Source organism: Bubalus kerabau, chromosome 23 (assembly GCF_029407905.1).
Source record: "Bubalus kerabau isolate K-KA32 ecotype Philippines breed swamp buffalo chromosome 23, PCC_UOA_SB_1v2, whole genome shotgun sequence".
Lineage (NCBI taxonomy): Eukaryota > Metazoa > Chordata > Mammalia > Artiodactyla > Bovidae > Bubalus > Bubalus kerabau.
Window position 1 is genome coordinate 5347664 of NC_073646.1, and position 24907 is coordinate 5372570.

Sequence of the window (24907 nt, forward strand, 5' to 3'; positions counted from 1 at the left end):
GTGTTAAGAGACCAAGTTTGTGATAATTTGTTACTGCAGCAGTAGAAAACTAATGCTCAACCGTCTTCAGGGATTCATGCTCTTTGGTAAACCAGGAAGATTGCACGGAGGTTATTACTATCTAGTCAGTATTTCTAGTTAGTGAAAGCCGTGGGGCACTTTCCGCCTAGATGCGCAGGAATTTCTTGCCTTGCTTACGTCTGAGGAGGTCTGCGTTGTAGAGGTGGCACAAACTGACAGAGGCCAGAGGTCAAAGGCCTGAGCTCTGAACCCACACAGACCTGGGGTTGAATCCTGGGAGGCCCCTAAATTGCTGTGAGGACTTGGGGAAGTGACTACCCATATCCAGTTGTATCATCTATAAATTAGGAACAACATTACTTCAGGGTGGTTTTAAAGAGTATAGGATTCATTTTGATGTTTGGCAAAACTAATACAGTTATGTAAAGTTTAAAAATAAAATTAAAAAAAAAAAAAAAAGAGTATAGGAAGCACTGTGTATACAGCTCTTGGTGCCATGCCTGGTGCGTAGCAAGTTGCTGCTGCTAAGTTGCTTCAGTCGTGTCCGACTCTGTGCGACCCCACAGACGGCAGCCCACCAGGCTCCCCAGTCCCTGGGATTCTCCAGGCAAGAACACTGGAGTGGGTTGCCACTTCCTTCTCCATAGCAAGTATTCAGTACCTATTAGTGGTTGTTATTATTATCCTTAATTGTTATTTTTTTTACTCTGATGCGATCACAGGCTTGTAACTGTTTTAGGGTAATTTGTAAGTTTTCAAGGATTGTAGATGCTGTCATCCTAAGAAATCCCAGATATTATTGCTTGATGCTCCACACAGCACACACATGGACGATTTGTTTCACATATATAGGGGCTTCCCTGGTGCTTCCAGCAGTAAAGAATCTGCATGCAATGCAGGAGACCTGGGTTTGGGAAGGGGCTGGGACGATCCCTTGGAGAAGGGAATGGCAACCCACTCCACTATTCTTGCCTGAGAAATCCTATGGACAGAGGAGCCTGGCACACTACAGTCCATGGGGTTGCGCCAAGAGTCGGGCACGACTGAGCCACTAACACTTTTCACACGTTTGTGGAGAGGAGTGGAATACAGAGGGATGGGCAAGATGGTCCCTCAAGAGAGTTTTGGGTGGGGCAGTGAGGCTGTCTGATATAATAAGTAACACCGAGCCCTCACTCTGCTCAGTGCTAAGGGCTTTGCATGCATTTGCTGACTCATGGTCCCTAACAGCCCTCTGCAGAGTGGGAATTAGCATCCCCAGAGGTCAAGGAGGTCAAGCAGCTTGCCCCAGGTCTGGCACCTGAACACGCTCAGAGCCTACCCGGCCTTGCTGCCTCTAGGACTTCACATTCCTGGGGGAGGGTCCAGGAGTGCCCGGCAGCACGGCTGTGAATGGTTGCTGGAATGCCCCAGGGAAGAGATGCAGCCCACCCAGGACCACAGCTTTCCCCTTGAAACAGCACAGCCCCCGTGCTCCCCATGGAAGGAGGAGGAGTGGAGCTGGCAGAGCCTTCCTGGCGACAGCTCTGGATAGCACCACCCGGGCGTGTGTTTTGAAGCGAGGCTGCCCCAGGGGGGTGCGTAGAAGAAAGGCTGTGCTATTGATGTTTCCCATCATGACGCTTACAGTTTCTTCATTTCTGGTCCCTGAGCCTCAGGAGTCCTTAGTGCAGCCGCCAAATTGCTTCATGCTCCAGAAAGTGGGGTGCCTCTTAACTAAGAAGAAAAAAATACTGGCATTTTCTACCAAGAGCCCCAACTGTTAGAGCTCCTTATAACATTGACAAGGTGTCCACAGCACTCCCCAGAGAGCACCATGCAGCTTTCTCTCTCTTTCTTTTTCCTTTGTTCTTTCTTCCCTCTTTCTTGCTATTGAAGGGACTCCATCTTCACCTTGGTCTGCCACTGCAGCATTCAATACAGTATCTGAACCGTCCTTGTGGCTTTTGAAATTTAAATTGGTTAAAATAAAAGAGAAACTCAGCTTCTCAGTGGCAGGAGCCATATCCCCAGTGATCATTTACCACTGGGCTAGCCATGTGACCAACAGCTGTGGCCGCCACACTGGACCCCACAGACATAGAGCACTTCCATCGTTGAAGAAAATTCTATTGGACAGCGCTGGTCTGGGGCATTCATTCATTGGCTCATTCAGCTCTTACTTAACTGAATACCTGCTCTGTGGCAGACCCTGTTCCAGGTTTTGGGAAGTAAATGGTCAAACAAGAAAAGCAAGTCTCGGGACTTTCATGATGGTCCAGTGATTAAGACTCTGAACATTTTATGCAGGGGGTCCGGGTTTGATCCCTGGTCAGGGAACTACCATCCCGCGTGCCATGTGGCATGGCCGAAAAAAAAAAAGGAAAAGCAAATCTCTTCTCTTACGGAGTGACTTCCCTGGTGGGTGAGACAATCAACAGAAAAGTCATTGCAGAATACGAAAAGAGCCCTGAGGAAACCAGCAAGGGTGAGGAAATGCAGAGCGATGGTGAGTGGCGGTCATAGGTATGGTTGGGGAAAGCAAGCACAAGGTGAGTGCTGACCCGTGTCCCTAAGCTCTTGACTTCCCCACTGTTTGGTCCAGATGTGCTTGCTCAGATTTCGGGAAATGAACAGGTGTGTCCCTGGAATGGTGACCTCTCCTCTCTGCGGGCTTGTGTATCACCTCTTGAGAGGCTGGTGAAGGCAGAGTGTCAGGTCTTTCCCTTGTGGGGAAGAGAGTGTTGTCACGTGATGGGTGTGGTCTCTGTTCTAAAGCACAGACTTTCCCAGTTACCACTTAATTGCTAAGGAATGAGAGTCCAGCTTTATATTATAGTCGGAGAAGGCAATGGCTCCCCACTCCAGTACTCTTGCCTGGAAAATCCCATGGATGGAGGAGCCTGGTAGGCGGCAGTCTCTGGGGTCGCTAAGAGTCAGATACGACTGAGCGACTTCCCTTTCACTTTTCACTTTCATGCATTGGAGAAGGAAATGGCAACCCACTCCAGTGTTCTTGCCTGGAGAATCCCAGGGATGGGGGAGCCTGGTGGGCTGCCGTCTATGGGGTTGCACAGAGTTGGGCACAACTGAAGCGACTTAGCAGCAGCAGCAGTTTATATTATAGTGGACCTTCTTCCACCCCCCAACACCATGGATTGACATTTTCCTCCTTATAAAGGACTTGCCTGGGCTTCTCAGGTGGCTTGGTGGTAAAGAACCCTATTGCCAATTCAGGAGACTCGGGTTTCATTCCTGGGTCTGGAAGATGTCCTGGAGGAGGAAATGGCAACCCACTCCATTCTTGCCTGGGAAATCCCACGGACAGAGGAGTCTGGTGGGCTACAGTCCATGGGGGTCACAAAACAGTCGAGCACGACGTAGTAACTAAAACAACGAAGGACTTGCCTAAAGCAACAAAGCGACTTGTCACTGATGAGAGGAGATTTATTACCTCCAACCAACAGAATGAAGGGTTACAGTGGACACCTGTCTGCTTCTGTCTAGGGGGGTAGGGTCCTGGATGAGGGTTGGTCAGTGGTTGGGGGCCACTCTGTGCGTTGTGTCTTACATCATTGCTTCCAGCTGGTGTCCAGTTGCAGAGAGCTTAGCTGGAGGTGACAGGTGGACCCACAGCTTCCTCCAGTATCCACAGTGGAGTCAGCGACATCATGTCTTCCGACTTAGAACACTGAAATTTGAAATGACCTCTGGCTGTTTATTCACCATCAGTCAGAGCAGAGGATTACTGCTTGAAAATCATGGATGAAGTCGGGCAACTGACAGGATACAAGGTGGCAAAAAAGGTTGGGGTATCTTGTTGCAATCAACATCCTGGGTGGCATTCCTGGAGGGAATTACAGAGCCAGTGGAGGCTGTGATTATCTTTTATGTAAGGAGTATGGGATCTGGGGAAATGATTTGTGCCGGTTCTTTACCCTTGGTGGAGACGTTCATTCTCTCTGTCTCATAGCTTTTATTTGTTGTGTGTTTACCATGTGTTAGGCCGTATGTCTCATCCTCCAGGTTGTCTGTCTCAGTCCTTGTAACAGTACTGTACGTTTGGCCCCATTCATCTTGCCCATGTTACAGGCGAGCAAGCTGAAGGTCAGACGTTTGAGATAATGTCTAGTCACAGGGTGATGCAGCCATAGACGACGATTGCGGTATTGGAGACCAGATCCAGAACCGACTCTCCTCACTGGGGTGGGTATGCCTTTAACAGAAAACACTGAGGAGATGAGGCTTGGCAGGCAAATAGTGCCCTGCCAGAATTCAACATCATTGTTTGTTTTCATTGCTTTTGTTTTCACTTGAAATGATACTGGCTTCCAATTTACAGTAGTGATAAAAGTTTCCTCTAAACGTCAAGGTATTCTATGTTAAAAAAAAGTGGTTCTACTTAAATAAAAATATGAAGAGAGTAATTTAAATGTGCTGTGGATGTGGCAAAGGGAGTGACAGTGGCATGAGAATGCCCACACCTCCTGGGAAGGCTGAGATGCAAGGCAACTGATTTGTTGGTTCCTAGGGCAAAGGGCTTCCCTGGTGGCTCAGACAGTAAAGAATCTGCCTGTACTGTGGGAGACATGGGTTCAGTCCCTGGTTTGGGACAACCCCCTGGAGAAGGGAATGGCTACCCACTCAGGGATTCTTGCCTGGAGAATCCTGTGGACAGAGGAGCCTGGCAAGCTATAGTCCATGGGGTCACAAAAAGTCAGACATGACTGAACAACTAACACTTTCATTTTCAGGGCATCATAGGAGGGGCTTCCGGGCATTCAGAAGGTGAAATGCTGAGCCCTTCCATATGTGTATTTGTGTGTGCGTGTGTGTGTGTGTGCTTGGGGACCACTGTGGTGGAATTGAGAGTTGGAATGCATTGATGTTGGAGATGGGGGACTTCTCTAGAAAGTCTTAGAAACTGGAGGCTCAATTGTGACCATGCAGGGCAGGACCAAATTTTAACTCTCCCTGGAAAACAACTGTACATCTCTTTAAATAAGAGTTGACATAAGGTCTTTGTTCCAGCCACTGATACTCAGCATCTCATTGAATCCTGACAACATCCCCCTGGACATGGTGGTTCCCACTTTACAGATGAGGACACTGAGGCTCTGGAAGGATGTTATCTGACTAAGCCACGCATTTATGTGCAGTGGAGCAGGGTGTACATGCAGGAAGTGTGACCCCAGAGACCCTGCTCTTAGCATCTACATCATAGTTAATCCTTGGAGCTGCTTATCCATATTCTGTTTCTCTTCTTTTGACTTCAGTTCTCTGACGGATCTTTTGACCTCAGTTCTCTGATGGATCTAAGAAGAGTTGTGGATTTTTTCTTCTTTTTTCCCCCCTTGTTGTCTGGATGAGAGTGATGACTTTCAAGCTCCTTCCATGCTGGACTGGAAGCCTTCATTTTTGAAAGATATTTTCATGGGGTATAGAATTCTGATTTGACAGTTCTTTTTTTTTGTTGTTTGTTTTGTTTTCTTTGAGCACCTTAAATTGTCTCTACATGTTCCTCTGGATTGTGTGGTTTCTAATTATAAGTCTCTTATAATACTTATCTTTGGGACTTCCCTGGTCGTCCAGTGGCTAAGACTTCAAGTCCCCAATGCAGGGGGTCTGGGTTCTATCCCTGGTCAGGGAACTACATTCCACATGCCACAACTACCCAGCACAGCCAAATAAATAAATTAAAAAATATTTATCCTTGGTTCCCTGGATGTAATGTGTCCTTTTTCTCTGGTTGTCTTCAGGATTTTATCTTAATCTCCTCTTTTGGGGTCATGGTTGGACTGAACTTCCTTCCTGGCATATGAGTGTAGGTAGGACCAAGAAACTTTGCTTTGGCCAGTGGAACATGAACAAAAGGTTCAAGAGACTACAGACTTTCCCATATTCTCTCTCCCACTGCCCATGGAAAGTGGCAACAACATTTAAGATTCTCTGTAGATCCAGGTTCTGTTGTGAGGACAGGGTGGACCAATGACTCTAGCTGACTCATCATGAGCATGTAGCATGCAGTAAATAAATTTTCTGGCTATTAAGTTTTAAGGGATGTTTGTTATTGTAGCACAGCCCAGCCTACCCTGTCTAATAGACTCTATCACTTTCCTTCAGATGAAATAAAGGAATGACTTGTGGGAGAAAGCCCAGTAATAGAAGTTTTTGCATGTAAACCTAACCCACTAACAACCACAATGATGGAGGGGTAGTAAGGAGGAAGATTCTGTGGAGCAAAAGGAAAAAAGCACACACAACCAACCCTACAGAATTCTGAAAGACCCCTACCTTATCTTGCGAACAGCAGTAGCACTGCTATATAATTAAGATGCATATGCCACCTGACATTAAGCAGCCTTTTGTGAACTGTTAATTAAGATTAAATCAGTCACATATTTTATTCTTACTGAATTAGAAGATTAGTGTTAATTTCTGGCAGGGTTCCATTACTCCCTGTTGAAGGAAATCAATGTATCTGAACATAATTTAATGAGAAGAAACTGGTACCATAGTGAAAACAGGCTGGGGAGACATTATCTTGACATTTTAGGTAATTCAGTTAAGGCCAGCAAAAGAGGAGTGATTGACAAAGTCATTATTTCTTCCACCAAGGGATAGAAAGCACATTTCTGACAATGAATTAAGATTTCGGTGGTGAAGGAGCATGGTGAGAATCAAGAATGGGGTTAATGAAGTGCCCATTCTCCACCTTGTGTGTGGCTTCCGGACAAGTCTCATCAATCATGGAGTTTGCATTCTTGGCTTGAGATGAAGAAGGAACCCTAACAGAGTGCAGGTGGGCAAGCATGGAGTGGACAGGTGGGATCTTATTTGCAAGGTGTTTTCAGGTCATATCTGGTGAGGACTGCCATTTGCAGGAGGCCTGGCTGGTTGGAATGAAGCAGGCACTTAATAAATAATGGACAGGTGCATAGATGTGAATGTGTCTTCAGAGAGCACCCGGTGTTCCCCACTAACATCAATAAAATATGCAGAAATGTCCTTGAATATTCCACATGATGTCACTGCACTGAAACCTTCTTCTAGGCCCAGTTAAAAGTGCAGGAGTAGTAAATGGTCAGTAGTTTAGTGGCAAATGCAGCAGACGTTATCTGCTTATGATGCCGGGTTGGGAAACTGTGGCAAGGCAGGGGGTGTGGGGTGGGTGGGCTGGGGTCTGGCCCTGGGTGGTGTCAGGAAGTGAGGTGGGGTGGGCCCACGGGTATCAGTGGGGTGCAAGGGGGGAGCTCAGGAGGCCACCCAGGAGAGGCCAGTGGAGCCGGGGCACAATGTGAGGCATCAGGTCCGACATGATCAAGCCACAGGTAATGACTAGGTGAGACTGGGTAAGACCAAAGCCCAGAGGCCAGGGGATGAATTCTGGAGAGATTTCTGCAGGTGTTAAAATGTGCAGAGAGGACTTCCCTGGTGGCATACAGTGGATAAGAATCCACTTGCCAATGTAGGGGACACAAGTTCGATCCCTCTGTATGCTACACAGGGGAAGCTTCCATATGTGGTGAAACAACTAAGCCTTTTCACCACAACTACGGAGCCTGTGCTTTAGAGCCCAGGAGCCATGACTACTGAAGCCCGTGTGCCCCAGAGCCCATGCTCTGCAAGAGAAGCCACTGCAATGAGAAGCCCGCACGCCACAGTGAAGAGTAGCCCCAGCTCGCGGCAAGTAGAGAAAGCTCAAGTGCAGCAACGAAGACCCAGTGTGGCCAAAAATACATAAATAAAAGTAAGTTAAAAAAATAAAATGTACAGAGAGAGAAAGAGAGGCCATCAGAGAATGCTTGGGCTTTGCCTGCATGACAGAAGGTGAACCAGTTAGACTGTATAAGCCAAGGAGAGGTTCCTGCTCGACCTCCTATGCCTCCTTACTCCCCTCCCTTTTGCCCTTCTTTCCATCCCTTCTTGTATGATTCCCTCTCCTTGTATTCCTTTCTCCCATCCCTTCCTCCCTCACTATTTATGGAGAACTTACAGTAGTGCTGTGTCTCTTAGCAAAATAGAACCCCATCTATGGAAGAGGTGGTGCTAGTGGTAAGGAACCCATCTGCCAGTGCAGGAGACATAAAAGCTGTGGGTTTGATCTCTGGTTAGGAAGATCCCCTGGAGGAGGGCATGGCATCCCATTGCAGTATTCTTGCCTGGAGAACCCCATGGACAGGGGAGCCTGGTGGGCTACAGTCTGTAGGGTCGCACAGAGTTGGACACGACTGAAGCGACTTTGCATGCTATGGAAGAGCTGGACAAAGTGTCAATTGTACAGTGTTGCAAGCAAACAATGTGGAAAGGATTAGCCCCAGGCAGCCTGGAGTGCATCTGGCTGAAGTCAGAGTCAGGCTGGAGATGCCGCAGGGCCAGAAAGAGTGCGGGCGGCATCTCGGAGCGGAGAGGGACCTCAGTCCTACGGCCACACGAATGTCAGCCTGCGTGAGCTGGGTGGCAGAATCATCCCCAGTTCTCCACAGATACAAGCTCAGGGCAGCCAATACTGTGACTTAGACCTGGGGGACCCTGAGCAGAGGGCCTAGTGGAGGCCACTGGAGTCCCCACCTGTGAGGTGATCACTGGGTGTGGTTTTAAACTGCCAAAGTTACCAGAATTTGCTATGCAGCCACAGCAGACTAACACACTGGGCCTGATTTGACACGATTCATACCTAAATTTGCATAATGCAAGTCTAGATTGGGGCACTGAGGTGGATTTAAAATAAACAAGGTAAGTTTATGTTTTGTGTGTGTTTGTGCTCAGTCGCTCAGTCGTGTCTGACTCTTTCTGAGCCCATGGACTACAGCCTGCCAGGTTCCTCTGTCTATGGAATTTTCCAGGCAAGAATACTGGAGCGGGTTACCATTTCCTCTTTCAGAGGATCTTCCCAATACAAGGATAGAACCCACATCTCCTGCATTGACAGGCAGATTCTTTACCACTGTGCCACCAAAGTTTATGTTTTACCTCTGGTTAACATGGCTTGGTTGCCTTAGATAAACAGGGAATAGTAAGGAAAATAGAAACCCTTCAATGTGCACACTTCCATTCTATTGGAAGCCATTTAAAAATTCAGTGAAGATTTTTTGGTGACTTTCTGCTGAATTTATCACACACACATACGCAACCCTCATATAGACTTTGCATCTACCTTTTCCTTAAATTAAAAAAATGGGCTGCTGTACAGATGGAGGTCAAATTTGACTTCTTTCTCCTGTGCTATCAACACTAATCCATCTCGAGTCACATGGCTGCAGGGCCCTGCGGGTGGCTGGATGCAGGCGTGGTCTTGGGCTTTCGGAGTCCCAGCAGGGAGAACAACGCAAGCTCAGAATGCCATGGGTCCTGCGTAGGTCATGGTCCCGAGGAGGGAATTGAAGCTCCAGAGGGAGAGTGGAGAGCAGCTTCTTGCCCCAGTGAGCCTAAGAAAGATACACCCTGCCCCGTCTATCAGAACCTGGGAACACACAGACGTACAGAAGAGTCAGGCAGATTCAGTTCTTAATGATTCGAAAAGACATTTGAATGGCAAAACATATCATAAATAAAGTCAACAGATGAATCATAGACTTGGAAAATATTATGCCAAGGATATGCAAGGGAATCTTAGAAGTCATCCAGACGAGCTTAAGAAGCCGACTAGAAAGATGGGCAGGAGGAGGCAGCTGACAGATGAGCAAATTCAAAAGGCCAACAGACAACTCGGAAGCACACTCACAGTTAGTGATGCAGGAACGAAAACCCAGCATCGGTTTATGTCCTTTGGAAAGTCCAAAATATAAAGCGACTGCCTGCTGCAGGTGGAAATTCAGGGAAAGGATGTCCATATCTTGCTGCCAGGAAGTGAAGGGTTTCCTTGAAAAGCAGGCTGTAGCTTTTAGTTAAAATGAAAATGTGCAAACCTTTCCACTGAGCTCTCTTACTTCTGGAAATCCAGCCCATGTAACTGAAGGCATAAGCATAAGCAAGAATATATGTCCAAGGATGTTTAATGTGGCATTGTTTGCAGAGGCAGAGAGGGAGGGAAAGACTGTGAAAGATCACTTTGGAGAAATGGTTAAATTAATGAATGAATTAGGGAACCTTTTCTGTCATTGAAAAGAATGAATAAAGAAAATGCCAGTTGTGTCGATGGGATATTTCTGAAATACTGTTGAGTGAGTAAAGAATGCCGAAAGGTGCAGGAATGTTATTACATGAAGCTCAGACACACATGACCACAAAGGGATGAGTCATCCCGCCGATGTGTGTGTGCTCAGCCCTATCTGACTCTTTGTGACCCCATGGACTGTAGCCCGCCAGGCTCCTCTGTCTGTGGAATTTTCTAGGCAAGAATACTGGAGTGGGTTGCCATTTTCTTCCCCAGGGAATCTTCCCGACCCAGGGATTGAACCTGTGTTGCCTGCATTGCAGGCAGACACTTCACCGTCTGAGCCACCAGGGAACCCCACTAAACAGGGTAATTGTTCTAATCCACTGAGGCCTTTTTATCCTGGTGACATTGTCAGATCATCCTCAGTAGTGAGAGGGCTTTCCAGGTGGCAAAGAATCCACTTGCCAAGGCAGGAGACATAAGAGACGTAGGTTTGATCCCTGGGTTGGGAAGAGTCCCTGGAGTAGGAAATGGCAACTCACTCCAGTATTCTTGCCTGGGAAATCCCATGGACAGAGGAGGCTGGCGGGCTACAGTCCATGGGGTCACAGAGAGTCGGACACGACTGAGGGACTGAGCACACAGCGAGAGGGAGAGAGAAAGAGGAGGAAGATGAGGAGGGAGGGGGTGGGAGGGGGAGGGGAAAGAGGAGGACAAGCGGGGGAAGAGGCAGGACAATGAGGAGCATATTTTAAAACACTTTTTATTTTGAAGCAACTGTAGACACTCAGGACGGCAACAACAGGAAGTGCAGTTCAGTGAGGCCTTCCCCCAGCTCAGCCCAGGAGCGGCAGCTGCCAGCACTGTCACAGCCAGGAAACTGACATTCACGCCGTCTGTGGACTGCCCTACAGACCCTATTCACTTAGCTCCAGTTTCACACGCACTCGTGTGTGTGTGTGTGTGTAGTTCCATGCCGTTTTCTCCCGTGCATAGATCTGTGTAACCACCACCATTCTGATACAGATTGACCCATTCCTATAAAGGACCCTCCCGTTATCGTCCCATAAGCAGCATCATGGGAGCAGAAACCTCAGCTCCCCGCTGTGTCCTGGTAAGGGTTCTGCAGACGCCAGGCCTGCTATTGCTCCGAGTCCCTCCCCACCCCTCCCTGTGCCCAGGGGCGGCTCATCCTGGCCGTGCAAATCTGTTGTGATGTTGCTCTGTTCCCTTTCCCTTGATGGCTGTGGTTCTGAGCAGCTCCTGGACTCATCTTGTGAAACAGGCCCTGGTCATTCATTAGTCTTGCCTATCATTCTGTCTCAGGTTTCTGTATCCAGCCTGGTTTGGGCAGGAAGGGTTCTTGTTATTCTATGGAGCTACAGTGCCCTGACTCACTTGGACTGGGCATTGTCTTTTTTTTTCAAGCATATCACACTAGTTTATGAAATAAAATGCATTTTTCTGACAACCCTGAGAAGTCTTCTGGGTGTTCTTACCCAAAGCTCAGGGGTTCTACAGTTCCCATTTCTCAGGCAATTCAACTAATCCTGACTGTCTAGGGGCGCCCTGTGCCTCTCTTTGTCCTTCTGGTCCTGTTCTGGCCCACCAGACACCTTCAACAACATGCATTTGCTTGTCCTCTAGTCTCACTTGCCCACTGCTGCTGCTGCTGAGTCGCTTCAATCGTGTCTGACTCTGTGCGACTCCATTGACGGCAGCCCATGAGGCTCCCCTGTCCCTGGGATTCTCCAGGCAAGACTGGGTTGCCATTTCCTTCTCCAATGCATGAAAGTGAAAAGTGAAAGTGAAGTCGCTCAGTCGTGTCCGACTCTTAGCGACCCTATGGACTACAGCCTTTCAGGCTCCTCCATCCATGGGATTTTCCAGGCAAGAGTACTGGAGTGGGGTGCCATTGCCTTCTCTACACTTGCCCACTGTGTGCCTCTAACTTAGAATGTGTTCAATATTCACTAATCACTGAGGAACTAAGGAGTTTGGGAGTGACTCAGCACAGTGCTGAGTGCTCAGTGAATATCTGCTGAATTGGACTGAAAGTTATACCACCTAATTGTGGCCAAATTACATGTATTATAACCTGTCCATGCAAGCCCCAATTACCCAGAGTTTTATGAAAGGCTGTGTGGTTTATCAGACTTCCTTGGTGGCTCAGATGATAAAGAATCTGCCTGCAATGCAGGAGACCTAGGTTTGATCCCTGGGTTTGGTAGATCCCCTGGAGCAGGGAATGGTTACCCACTCCAGTATTCTCGCAGGGAAAATTCCATGGACAGAGGAGCCTGGCCGGCTATAGCCCACAATCATACACAAACCAGCATGAGAGAAAGCTGCTGGTGGCAAGAGTTCTATGCTTCCCAGTCTATTCCCTCCCCTCCTCTCTGTCCAAGGATCCAGGCATCTTTGAATGGCATTCAGGTGGGCTTAGCAGCATGTGGTATCTGCTGAGGCTGTTGGTGCCCTGCTGCTGGAATTTTTTTAAAAAAACAGATTTGGTCAAAATATTCCCTGAGCAATATTTTCACTTTTCCTAACTGTTAGTTGGGTGTTCCACACCATATTAAGAACAATGATTTATTATGTATGGACATGTTTATATGTAATAAAATAACATTTGGGGATGTCAATTTTATTTATAGGAACATAATAAATGGTTATAGCCTATAATAACAATAATTAGTACTTAAAGCATGCCTAGTATATGTAGGCAGTTTATATTCCTTAACCCCTGTATGACTATAGATACCATATCCTCATTTATTGAGAAGCTGATCCCCAGAAGCAGAAGATATAAAGAAGAGGTAGCAACAATATACAGAAGAACTATACAAAAAAGATCTTAATGACCCAGATACCCACAATGGTGTGATCACTCACCTAGAGCCAGACATCCTGGAATGTGAAGTCAAGTGGGCCTTAGGAAGCATCACTATGAACAAAACTAGTGGATGTGATGGAATTCCAGTTGAGCTCTTTCAAATCTTAAACGATGATGCTATTGAAGTGTTACACTCAATATACCAGCAAATTTGGAAAACTCAGCAGTGGCCACAGGACTGGAAAATGTCAGTTTTCATTCCAATCCCAAAGAGAGGCAATGCCAAAGAATGCTCAAACTACTGCACAGTTGCACTCATCTCACACTCTAGTAAAGTAATGCTCAAAATTCTCCAAGCCAGGCTTCAACAGTACATGAACCATGAACTTCCAGGTGTTCAAGCTGGTTTTAGAAAAGGCAGAGGAACCAGAGATTAAATTGCCAACATCTGCGGCATCATTGAGAAAGCAAGAGAGTTCCAGAAAAACATCTACTTCTGCTTTATTGACTATGCCAAAGCCTTTGACTGTGGAATATTCAGACAATAGACTGAGGAAAATTCTGAAAGAGATGGGAATACCAGACCACCTTCCCTACCTCCTGAGAAATCTGTATGCAGGTCAAGAAGCAACAGTTAGAACTGGACATGGAACAGCAGACTGGTTCCAAATCCAGGAAGGAGTACGTCAAGGCTGTATACTGTCACCCTGCTTATTTAACTTATATGCAGAGTACATCATGTGAAAGGCCAGGTTAGATGAAGCACAAGCTGGAATCAAGATTGCTGGGAGAAATATCAGAAACCTCAGATGTGCAGATGATACCACCCTTATGGCAAAAAAGCAAAAAACTAAAGAGCCTTTTGATGAAAGTGGAAGAGGATAGTGAAAAATTTGGCTTAAAACTCAACATTCAGAAAACTAAGATCATGGCATCAGGTCCCATCACTTCATGACAAATAGATGGGGAAACAATGGAAACAGAGACTTTATTTTGGGGGGCTCCAAAATCACTGCAGATGGTGACTGCAGCCATGAAATTAAAAGATACTTGCTCCTTGGAAGAAAATCTATGACCAACCTACACAGCATATTAAAAAGCAGAGACATTACTTTGCCAGCAAAGGTCTGTCTAGTCAAAGCTATCATTTTCCCAGTAGTCATGTGTGGATGTGAGAGTTGGACTATAAAGAAAGCTGAGCACTGAAGAATTGATGCTTCTGAACTGTGGTGTTGGAGAAGGCTCTTGAGAGTCCCTTGGACTGCAAGGAGATCCAACCAGTCCATCCTAAAGGAAATCATTCCTAAATATTCATTGGAAGGGCTGATGCTGAAGCTGAAACTCCAATACTTTGGCCACCTGATGCAAAGAACATCTCATTTGAAAAGACCTTGATGCTGGGAAAGATTGAAGGTGGGAGGAGAAGGGGCTGACAGAGGATGAGATGGTTGAATGGCCTCACTGACTTGATGGACTTGAGTTTGAGTCATCTCCGGGAGTTGATGATGGACAGGGAGGCCTGGCCTGCTGCAGTCCATGGGGTCGCAAAGAGTTGGACATGCTGCTGCTGCTGCTAAGTCGCTTCAGTCATGTCTGACTCTGTGTGACCCCATAGACGGCAGCCCACCAAGCTCTGCCATCCCTGGGATTCTCCAGGCAAGAACACTGGAGTGGGTTGCCATTTCCTTCTCCAATGCATAAAAGTGAAAAGGGAAAGTGAAGTCGCTCAGTCGTGTCCAACTCTTAGCGACCCCATGGACTGCAGCCTACCAGGCTCCTCCACCCATGGGATTTTCCAGGCAAGAGTACTGGAGTGGGTTGCCATTGCCTTCTCTGGAGTTGGACATGACTGAGCGACTGAACTGAACTGAAGCCCAGAGAGATTAAGTAACTCTCTTGAGGTCACACAGTGGATATTTTTATTCTGGTGCTTATACCCTTTCTTCTAGGTCACACTGCCTCCTCAAGGACTCCCAGACTTTAGTTTCATATCCTTTCACCACACTGATATTCTTTTCAGGACTTTTAGGGTGTTTCTAATGATGCCACAGGCAGGGGAAAAAGAGACTGATGTCCAGAGAAGTCCCCAGGCATCTGCTCCTGTTTGGTGCTCAGACTGTCATCTCCTGATCCTTGTGACTCTTGAGCTATGCACACATAGTAGGTAATTGGGCATCACTGGGTATGCCCTAGGACTCTGGTTGCAACTATGGAAACCAGACTGTGGTAGCCTAAGGAAAGAACAGGCTTTGTTGTCATGACAGGGAGTGTGTTGGGAACCCTGAAGTCAGGGTGCCAGCTCGGTCTGAGGAGCGAGCACCAGAGCTCCTGGGTACCCAGGTTGCCCCTCTTTCCCTCCACCCTGCATCACTGCCGCTCTCTGTACACTGAGCACATTTTCCTCTCTCGTTGAAGGCTGACTTGTCATTTTCCTGTCTATATGACAGGAAACAGCTGCCATCAACAGCTCTCAAGTTCTTGTGGCCCCTGTTCAAGACAGCAGCCAGAAAGACTGGACTCTTGTTTCAACTCCAAATTCCTAGGGAATCAGATTGGCTCAGTTTTAGTCGGGTGACCAAACATCTGTGGTTGGAAAGTGCGTTTATGTTGTATAAGCATGGCTGAGGCTGTGCATGGGAGAGGGGGTTTACCATATTCCTTTAAAGGAGGACTGAAAGGAAGCAGCAGAATTCAATTTAAAAAATCCAGTGAGTTGGGCAATATGAAACTTGGACTGGTTTCTAAGTCCGCCACTACCTAATGTGATTTTGGAAAGCAGCGTAACCTATTTGGTGGTGGGTAAAATAATAGATCACATTTGGGCTTCACAGGTGACACTAGTGATAAAGAACCTGCTTAAAAATGCAATAGACATAAGAGACGCATATTTGATCCCTTGGTTGGGAAGATCCCCTGGAGGAAGAAAGGTCAACCCACTCCAGTATTCTTGCCTGGAGAATCCCACGGACAGAGGGAGCTGGCGGGCTACAGTCCATAGAGTCTCAAAGAGTGGGACACGACTGAAATGACTTAGCATGCATGCAATAGCTCCCATTTATGGAGGGGTTTTACATTGCCAGGTGATAATTTCAGTGCTTGACATTTTTGGCAACTCTGTGGGTCTGGATGGGGGGGACAGGGGCACAGAGAGGTTAAGCATCTTTCCAAGACTCCAGAGCTAGGAAGCAGTGGAGCTGGTTATTGAACCCAGGCAGTCTTGGGCCAGAGTCCATTGTCCCAATCAGTGCACTGTGCTGCCTTCCATGTAGGAAATAAGGGTATGTTTGTTCCCACGTCTATAAAGTAGGGGTGATAACTCTTGCTAATACCAACTCCCTAGAAACAGAGCTGAAAAAATGATGGAGAAAGCCATCAAAAACTGACCTGCAGTGAAAACATGCCTTTGTCCAGCAGCAGCCTGGACTCAGCGTGGGCCAGCCTTATCCCCAGGTATATGCTAAGGACCCCCTGGCTGGCTCTTTGGGGAGTGAGGGAATGGCCACACCGGGATCACCTCTCTCTTCCCCTGCTGTGTGTCCATTCTGCACTTAAGGTACAGGGTCACATGAAGTCCTGGGTTTTCTACCGTATAACTTGAAGTTCCACTTGCGTTTCTTTGTGCTGTGCTAAGTCACTTCAGTCGTGCCCAATTCTTTGTGACCCCATGGAGTGTAGCCCGCCAGGCTTTTCTGTCCATGGGATTGTCCAGGCAAGAATACTGGAGTGGGTTGCCATGCCCTCCTCCAGGGGATCTTCCCGACCCAGGGACGGAACCCACATCTTCTGTGTCTCCTGCACTGCAGGTGGATTCTTTACCACTGGCGCCACCTGAGAAGCCCTGTGTTCCTTTCGTCTGGAGAGTAAAAGGTGTGCATCTCTCTGTGCCAAATCAGGGCTGCAAAAAGGAATGAGAAATTTCTAAAAATACCGACTGTGCAAAATCCCATTTCATGGAGGTTCAGGATGCCTTTTGGGGCTGCTGGTGCTTGCATCAGGCAGGTTAGAATTCTGATGGACTTTCCTCAGGTCTGGTTTTGCCTTTTTCTCCCAGGAGATGCTGGCAGTAAACATCTCTATCTCCACCTTAGCAACCTCATCTCCTACTGGATGATGGCTTGAAATTACTTGCTCATGCCCCCGCCTTTTTTTCCCCGCTGATGGAGCATCGTTTCCATGAGGATCAGGTTCTGATCCATATGGATTTCTCACACAATGGCTTGCCCACAGTGGACACTCTGCAAATTTTGGTCAGATGGGTAAAGAAACTAAACACCTCTTCACTAGCCAAGTGAAACTAGTTTTCTATTTTGAATGCTTTCCACTGCAGTCACTGGATGTGTGTGTGTGTGTGTGTGTGTGTGTGTGTGTGTGTGACACATGATACCTTGTTTATGAGGAAAGGGCTGTCTGAGTCTTTGAGAAGAGGAGATGGTTGAATTTCATAGAGCCTTATAGAGTTGTCCCTTGGAATTTTGTGAAAGTGTTCTCTCCCTGTGCTCTTACTGTTGGGCTTCCTGGATAGTGCTAGTGGTAAGGAACTCGCTTGCCAAATCAGGAGATGTAGAAGATGGGGTTCATTTCCTGGGTCAAGAAGATCCCCTGAAGGAGGGCATGGCAACCCACTCCAGGATTCTTGCCTGGAGAATCCCATGGACAGAGGAGCCTGGTGGGCTACAGTCCACGGGGTCTCAAAGAGTCAGACATGACTGCAGCAACTTGGCACGCAGGCACACTCTTACTAGGGAGCACTTTCAGTTAGCTTTACTGGGGCAGAGTTGATACTCTCAAGGACCATAATCACACCAGCTGGGAAGATGCATGCCATGCTAGAATCTGGGTTTGGAGAGGAAAGTGGGTCCAGGGTCTACAGTCAGTGTTGTCTGGGCCCCTGACCTGCTGCATGATGGGCTCCCTTCCCTGCCAGCTGCCAAATCTCTTGTTGCATTGACGACGCTCCCAGATAAAGAGGATGCAGTGGTACTCCTTATCAAAGCGGACCCTGGTGCAAAGTCAACCATGGGATTCCCCTGCTTCATCGTGGTCCCCACATGCAAGAAGCGGAGACTGTGTCTGTTCTTTTTGAATACGGCAAATGTATTTGGCTAAGCAGAGCAGTGTTTGTGTAGAGCAGGGGCTCTGTGCAGGAGTAGTGGAGAGACATGAAAGGGCTTCTGTGGAGCATTTGTGCATACGTGAAGTGAAACCACATACTCACTTGCTCGTTTCCACTATCCACCCCTCGCAGCTGGTCTTGAAACTCCTTGCCTCATTCCTGAAAGAGGGGTTGGTAAGACTCGAGTCATCTCACTCCAGCTCTTAGTGATATGCTTTTTTGCTCCTTGAGGAATCCCAAACCCAAACCTCCCCTGGGTGCAGCAGCGTGTACCTTCCTGGGCCTTAATGCAAACCCAGTGGCTGCCTCGAGTTCATTTCACCTGTGGGAGAAAGGGCAGGGGGTGGGTGTGAGGACTGGAGTGGTGCCGGCAGAAAGCAGCGAGGCTTAAAGCGCCGAAGCGAAATTCTTTGTGCCTCCTTGCTTCTTTAAATCTGATTTAATGTTCAAGTGAAATTCAAAGATTCTTTTTCCCTGAAGTGAGTCCCTTCTTAACAGATGAAATTAAGTTATAATGACTCCAAACCCACCCACTTCCATTTAGGACACATGTGGACTTACTTGGGGCTTCCCTTGTGGTTCAGGGGCTTCCCAGGAGGCGCTAGTGGTAAAGAACCTGTCTGCCAATTCAGGAGATGTAAAGAAATGCTGGTTCGATCCCTGAGTTGGGAAGATCCCCTGGAAGAGGGCATGGCAACCCACTCCAGTATTCTTGCCGGGAGAATCCCATGGACAGAGGAGCCTGGGAGGCTACAGTCCAGAGGGTCACACAGAGTTGGACATGACTGAAGTGACTTAGCACGTGCACACACAGGAGGACTTACTTTGTGGTCCCACCCGAGGAACTGGTTTGCTGTGTGTTTGAGGGAACTTGCAGGGACCCACACCTTCATAGGGGTGTATGGAGTATCCCCGAATTCCCGATCTGATTAGGACGTCTGTAAAGAAGAGAATTGCTGCCTATTTCTTTGGAAAAGAATAACTGATTTAAAACCATCAGATAAAAGAAGCAATTACACTGAACCTAAAAGACTTAAATTGGACCCAGTGTTTGCAGCCGCTGCTAGGGTAGCTGTGAGTAACGGAAGGTCTGTGGGAGGAGCTCCTCGGGTCAGCAAGGCGCTCCGGGCTGCCTCCTCTCCGGAGATGATGCAGAAACACGATTCTGTCTTTTCATTACTGAATTCTTTGCTGGAGGAAGCGGCTGTTACCTGCTCGGCATTGAGTCCTGAGATGGCTTTTTACCAGGTTGTTTGCTACTAATGTGGGCTCTCTGGAGAGCAAAGAGCTACCCGGCAGCCTTTTCTGTTCTTGCTCCAGGGAGGAGGGCAGAGAAACTTCTCCTGATTGACCCCAGGGGAGCGGTTACTCACCAGCCAAGGGCTCTGCATTTGTGAGGAGGTGTCATCTCAGACCCCATTACCATCAGATAGTTCTGGGGATGGGGACCAGGACAGGTGGGCAACAAGCAACTCAAGGGCCCAGAAGCTGAAATAATCCCTTTTTACAGATGAGGAAACTGGACCAAGTTAATGCCTGAGTGAGTGGTTAATGCCTGTATTCAAATCCACGTTGGTATCCAGCTGGGGCCAGTCCCAGGGCCCCTCAGCACCCTGCCTCCGTTCATGGGTGCTTCCCTGTTTTCTTGTCTCTCCCCTGGGAGTGTGTCACGTGCAGGCCTGGGGGCCAGCGATCGCCTCCCCATGTTCCCGATCTTCCTGATGTGTCTGGGACCAGTTGTGACCTGGAGGGAGGGTTGGAGCCCTTGAGAGGTATTAGGGTTTCCAGAGAACCAGCAGGGTGTGCCTGTCTTTGTCTCCCTGTATATGTGTGTGTGTGTAAACAGATTTGTCTTAAGGAATTGGCCCACATGCTGATGGACGATGAGAAGCCCACAGTGTGCTGGGTGGACTGTCAGGCTGCAGCCCCAGAAGGGCCGATGGTGCAGTCTGAGTTCAAGAGCTGTCTGCCACAGAATGCTTGCTCTGGGGAGGTCATTCTTTTGTTCTATGTAGATCTTCAGCTGATTGCGCAAGGCCCACCCACATTATGGAGGGCAATCGGCTTTACTCAAAGTTCACTGATGTAAACATCAATCCCATCTACAAACATCCTCATAGAAGAAACATCCAGAATAACATCTGACCACGTATCTGGACAGCATGGTCCAGCCAAGTTAACACTTAAAATTAACAAGCACAAGTAGAGTCAGCCCAGAGTGGAAACCATTGACTAGAAGCTGCTGCCCTCCACACGGACACTGTGGGACTCAGGGGTTTGCAGTGTTGTTAGGCTGCAGAGGTGGTTTTGCCTGAGGGTGCTGTCTCCTGGGGAGTAGAAGCAGGGGAGCCCTGGGGGCTGCAATAGGCTTCCTGAGTGTGTGTGTGTGTGTGTGTGTGTGTGTGTATGTATGTGTGTGTGTGTGTACATACATGGTGGGACGCCTTACCTGCACTGTCCCTATTTCAGAAACAACCCTGGGCACACTTCTTGAGCCAAACAGATGTGGATGTGCCTCTTCTGGCTTCGTGAAATGACTCACAATGTGGCTTGAGCACCCAGTGCAGCCCCTGCACAGCGTGGTTACCCCTATAAGTGTGAATACGTGGATGAATACATGGCTGGATTAAGTAGCAAGTGTCCCCAACAGAGCTTCAGTCCTTTACTCAGTCACAACCGAGTGGGTGCCTGTGAAGTGCCAGACACTGAGCTGAGACAACGATGTTCCAGGGTGACTGAGAGACACGGTTCCTGCCCCCACGGTTCCTGCTGGCTGCATTCTAGTAGGGAAATTTGCAGCAAGACAGTTGTCAAGCAGTTCAGTTAAAAGCTTTCAGATTATCCTGAGAGCCGTGAAGGAAGCAAACAGCCTACTGAGATAGAGGGACCAGGAGAGGGAGGTCTGGGAAGGCTTCTGGGAGGAAGTGATATTTAAGCTGAAACTTGATGGGAGAGGAGGAACTGGGAAGATTTCTCTAGGGAGATGGGGCACCAGGTGGAGAGGAAGCTGAGATCTTGGTGGGTTCAAGAGAAGTTGAATTTTGTTGTTCAGTCACCACGTCATGTCTGACTCTCTGCGACCCCATGGACTGCAGCACGCCAGGCTTTCCTGTCCTTCACTATCTTCTAGAGTTTGCTCAAATGCACATCTATTGAGTTGGTGATGCTATCTAACCATCTCATCCTTTTGCCTTCAATCTTTCCCAGCATCAAAGTCTTTTCCAAGGAGTCAGCTCTTCACAGGTGGCCGAAGTATTTGAGATTCAGCTTCAGTATCAGTCCTTCCAATGAATATTCAGGGTTGAGTTCCATTAGGATTGACTGGTTTGTTCTCCTTGCAGTCCAAGGGACTTTCCAGAGTCTTCACCAGCACCATGGTTTGGAAGCATCAATTCTTCAGTGCTCAGCCTTCTTTATGGTCCATCTCTCACATCTGTACATGACTACTGGAAAAGTCATAGCTTTGACTATATGGACCTTTGTTGGCAAAATGATGTCTCTGCTATTCTGTTGAATAGAATTCAATATATAACAATGTGTGGGCTTCCCAGGTAGCCCTAGTGATAAAGAACCCTCTTGCCAATGCAGTGAGATATAAGAGACTTGGGTCTGAACCCTGGGTTGGGAAGATCCCTTGGAGGAGGGCATGGCAACCCACTCCAGTATTCTTGCCTGGAGAATCCCATGGACAGGGGAGTCCACAGTCCATAGGATCGCAGAGTCAGACACAACTGAAGTGACTTAGCATGAGCGCATATAACAATTTGTAGTGATGTATGACTTTTTGGGAGTGTAGCCAAGTTGAAAACCATAAGCCCAGACAGAGTTACACGGAAGCATCTCTTCTGGACCCTCAGTGTTTTGTTTGTTCGACAAGGTTGTTTTTGGCTTGTCCCAGTGTGAGAGAAGCAGGAGGTTTCCTCTGCTTCAGGACCACCATCAGTGTGTGTGTGTGTTTTTAATGGGAAGCCTTGAGGAGGATCCGCTTAGCAATGAAGGAGTTAGCCACTCCTGGCTCTCTGGGTGGGGAGGGGCCAGGGAAATCAGCCTCCTGCCCCTGTCTGACCGCGGAAGCACTGCTTTCTCTCTGTTCTCCTTTCATCGTCTCCAGCGGGAGCCTTTTCATAATGATTTACCCACAGTAATCTCTTTGCTTAAGGCAGTGGCTCTGGGGAGTGGGCAGGAGGCGGGGTGTGTATTGAGCTCTCTGCGGCTCCTGGTCCTTTGTGATTTGTTAGGATTTGCTTGCACTGGGGTCAGTCTGCCCCGTGAATCCCTGTGCTGGTCAGATGCTCAGGCTCTGGGCATTTATTGAAGGATAGCTCTGAAGTGGCAAGGATCCTTAGACTCAGTCATCTGGGGGTTTCAGGAGGATTTGGGGGGCATGGGGGTTCTTGGGCACTTCAGCAGGTGTTATCTCTGACGAGGGTGGGGTGATCATGTCGACAGTCCGTGGTCCTGCACAGAGCCCATGGCAACGAGGTATGGGAACCACAAAGGCCTGGAAGTTTCAGCCCTGCCTGGGATGGGCAGTGGAAACCATCTTAAATGCCCCACTTCACCGTAATTCTGGTGTTATCGATAAGAAACCAGTGCCAGCGTCTAGCCTGGGGTGGTTGATCAGTTGGTTGGATGAGTATCTATTGGGTCCCTATTGGGCCACACACTGTGTCAGCTGCTGGGGTTACATCAGTGACGGGAGCAGACCCAGGTCCCTGCTCAGGAGGCCAATGTCCCTGTGAAGATTTTCCTAGAAAGTCTTCATCCAGTGGGCATCTGGGGCAGCTTTCCATTGCACCGACCACACAGGGAGGTAGAAGGCTGTTATTATCTTAGGAACGTTTCATGGTGAGTTTGGGTTTCACCCATGAAGAAGTATTTATTGAGCACCAACTATAGATTGGTCACCATCCATTTAGGGAGATGCATTGAGGAAGGAGGGGCTTCCCTGGTGGGTCAGATGGTAAAGAATCTGCCTGTAAGGCTGGAGACCCGGGTTTGATCCCTGGGTCAGGAAGATCCACTGGAGAAGGGAAAGGCTACCCACTCCAGTATTCTTGCCTGGAGAATCCAGGACAGAGGAGCCTGGTAGGCTGCAGTCCATGGCGCTGCAGAGAGTCGGACACGACTGAGTGACTAACACTTTCAACGCACAGTGAGGAAGAAAGTAGGAGGAAGTCCTTTTCATGGGGCACCGAGCTTTGGAGGAAGGCAGATGTCATGCAGATAATCATATTACAGTTGTGGTCACTGCTCTGCAAGAAATGCAGGCAGGTGGTAGGACCTGACCTGGGTTTGAGAGTCAGGGGAAGCCTGTCAAAGAGGGTGATAGCTGAGGGAAAATGGGAGCTAGCCAGGAACGGGCTTCCCTGGTGGCTCAGGCAGTAAAGAAGCCACTTGTTATGCAGGAAACCTAGGTTCTATCCCTGGGTTGAGAAGATTCCCTGGAGAAGGGAACAGCTACCTACTCCAGTATTCTTGCCTGGGGATTTCAATGGACAAAGGAGACTTGCAGGTTACAGTCCATGGGATCGCAAAGAGTCAGACATGACCGAGCGACTTTAACACACTCACTCACTCATCTAGGAACAGTCCAGGAGGGGGAAATTGCTTATGGAGAGGTTCTGAGTTGGAAGAAGCATAGTGTTTGAGAAATAGTCAGATGGAGAGCTGGCTAGGGTGTGGTGAGCCAGGGAGGCAAGGTGAGGATGGACGGGTGGCTGGACATGGGCCAGGGGAGGCAGCACATGCAAGAGTGGGAAGGGATTTCAAGACCCTGTCCTGGGCTCAAAGGGCAAGCCCAGCTTCGGGTGTGAAATCTGGACTTTCAGGTAGGGTGACCCCAGGCGCCTAGTGGTCAGAGCCCAGGGCCAGCCTTACCTGGCCAAGGTGTCTGCAGGCAAGCATTGCAGGCTGTTTGTGAGGCAAAAATGATCACAGTGAATGCCCTTGTTTTAGAACAAAAACTTTGCCTCAACCCTTTCCTATCCTGAAGAACATAAAGGTGTGTAAGGTGTGTAAACTCACCTTTACACACAGCATCAAAAGAAATCTTGCCCTAATGTAAAGGAGAAATGAAAGGAGATTTATAATAAGGAGGTACTTCAATATGTAAATGATCAATTATGGCAGAGACATGATGAATAACTGCTCTCAAATCTACTTCTAATGGATATTGGGATTTAAGATGACAACGTCCAAATGAGTAGTAGTTATGCCCTTTCTTTAAAGGATGTTTTGGGACGGGAGCCACATCAGAATGCTGTAAGCATATAAGAAAGCATAGGTACTCTGAGCTACTCTGGCTGTGACATCTACCAATGCTGACCCATTGTCCTGGGAACTTGGAAACACGGCTTGTATTTTTCTTGGTGACTTGACTCCCCAAAATACTGAACAGCCATTGGTCAAGTTCTAAATGGCGTAAAGTACAGTCTTTTATTGTTGTGTCTGAACAGGGTGTATTTCAACCCTGCAAACATACTTTGCATCTACACGTGAAATAGAGTTAGGTTCTAGGTGAAGATCATTTAAAAAAAAATTTATGTATTTACTATTTATTTGGGTCTTAGTTGTGGCATGTGAACTCTCAGTTGCCACATGTGGGATCTAGTTCCCTGACTGGAGATGGGACCCAGGCCCTCTGCTTTGGGAGCATGGACTTTTAGCCACTGGGCCACCAGGGAAGTCCTATAAGTGAAGATAATTTTAAACAGGCTTCTTTATTATTCTCATTTTCCACTGAGGCTGAAATCCAGAGATGTACAGGACAATGTGTGTAGGTCTGTCCCTAGCTTCTCTGCTCCCTAAAGGCCAGATGGGTCCCCAGAACCACCTTGAGGACCAAAATCAACCCCAC

At 48.0% G+C, this 24907-nt stretch overlaps 1 long non-coding RNA gene across 1 annotated transcript; it reads right to left on the reverse strand.

Annotated features, from left to right (window-relative positions):
* Positions 1 to 16602: 16602 nt before the first annotated feature.
* LOC129637878 (uncharacterized) lies at positions 16603 to 18522 on the reverse strand. The gene is made up of 3 exons (XR_008707620.1): positions 18322 to 18522; positions 18151 to 18207; positions 16603 to 16830 (listed from the first exon to the last, which is right to left on the reverse strand). It is a non-coding gene; the product is annotated as an uncharacterized LOC129637878 (long non-coding RNA).
* Between the last annotated feature and the right edge of the window lie 6385 nt (positions 18523 to 24907).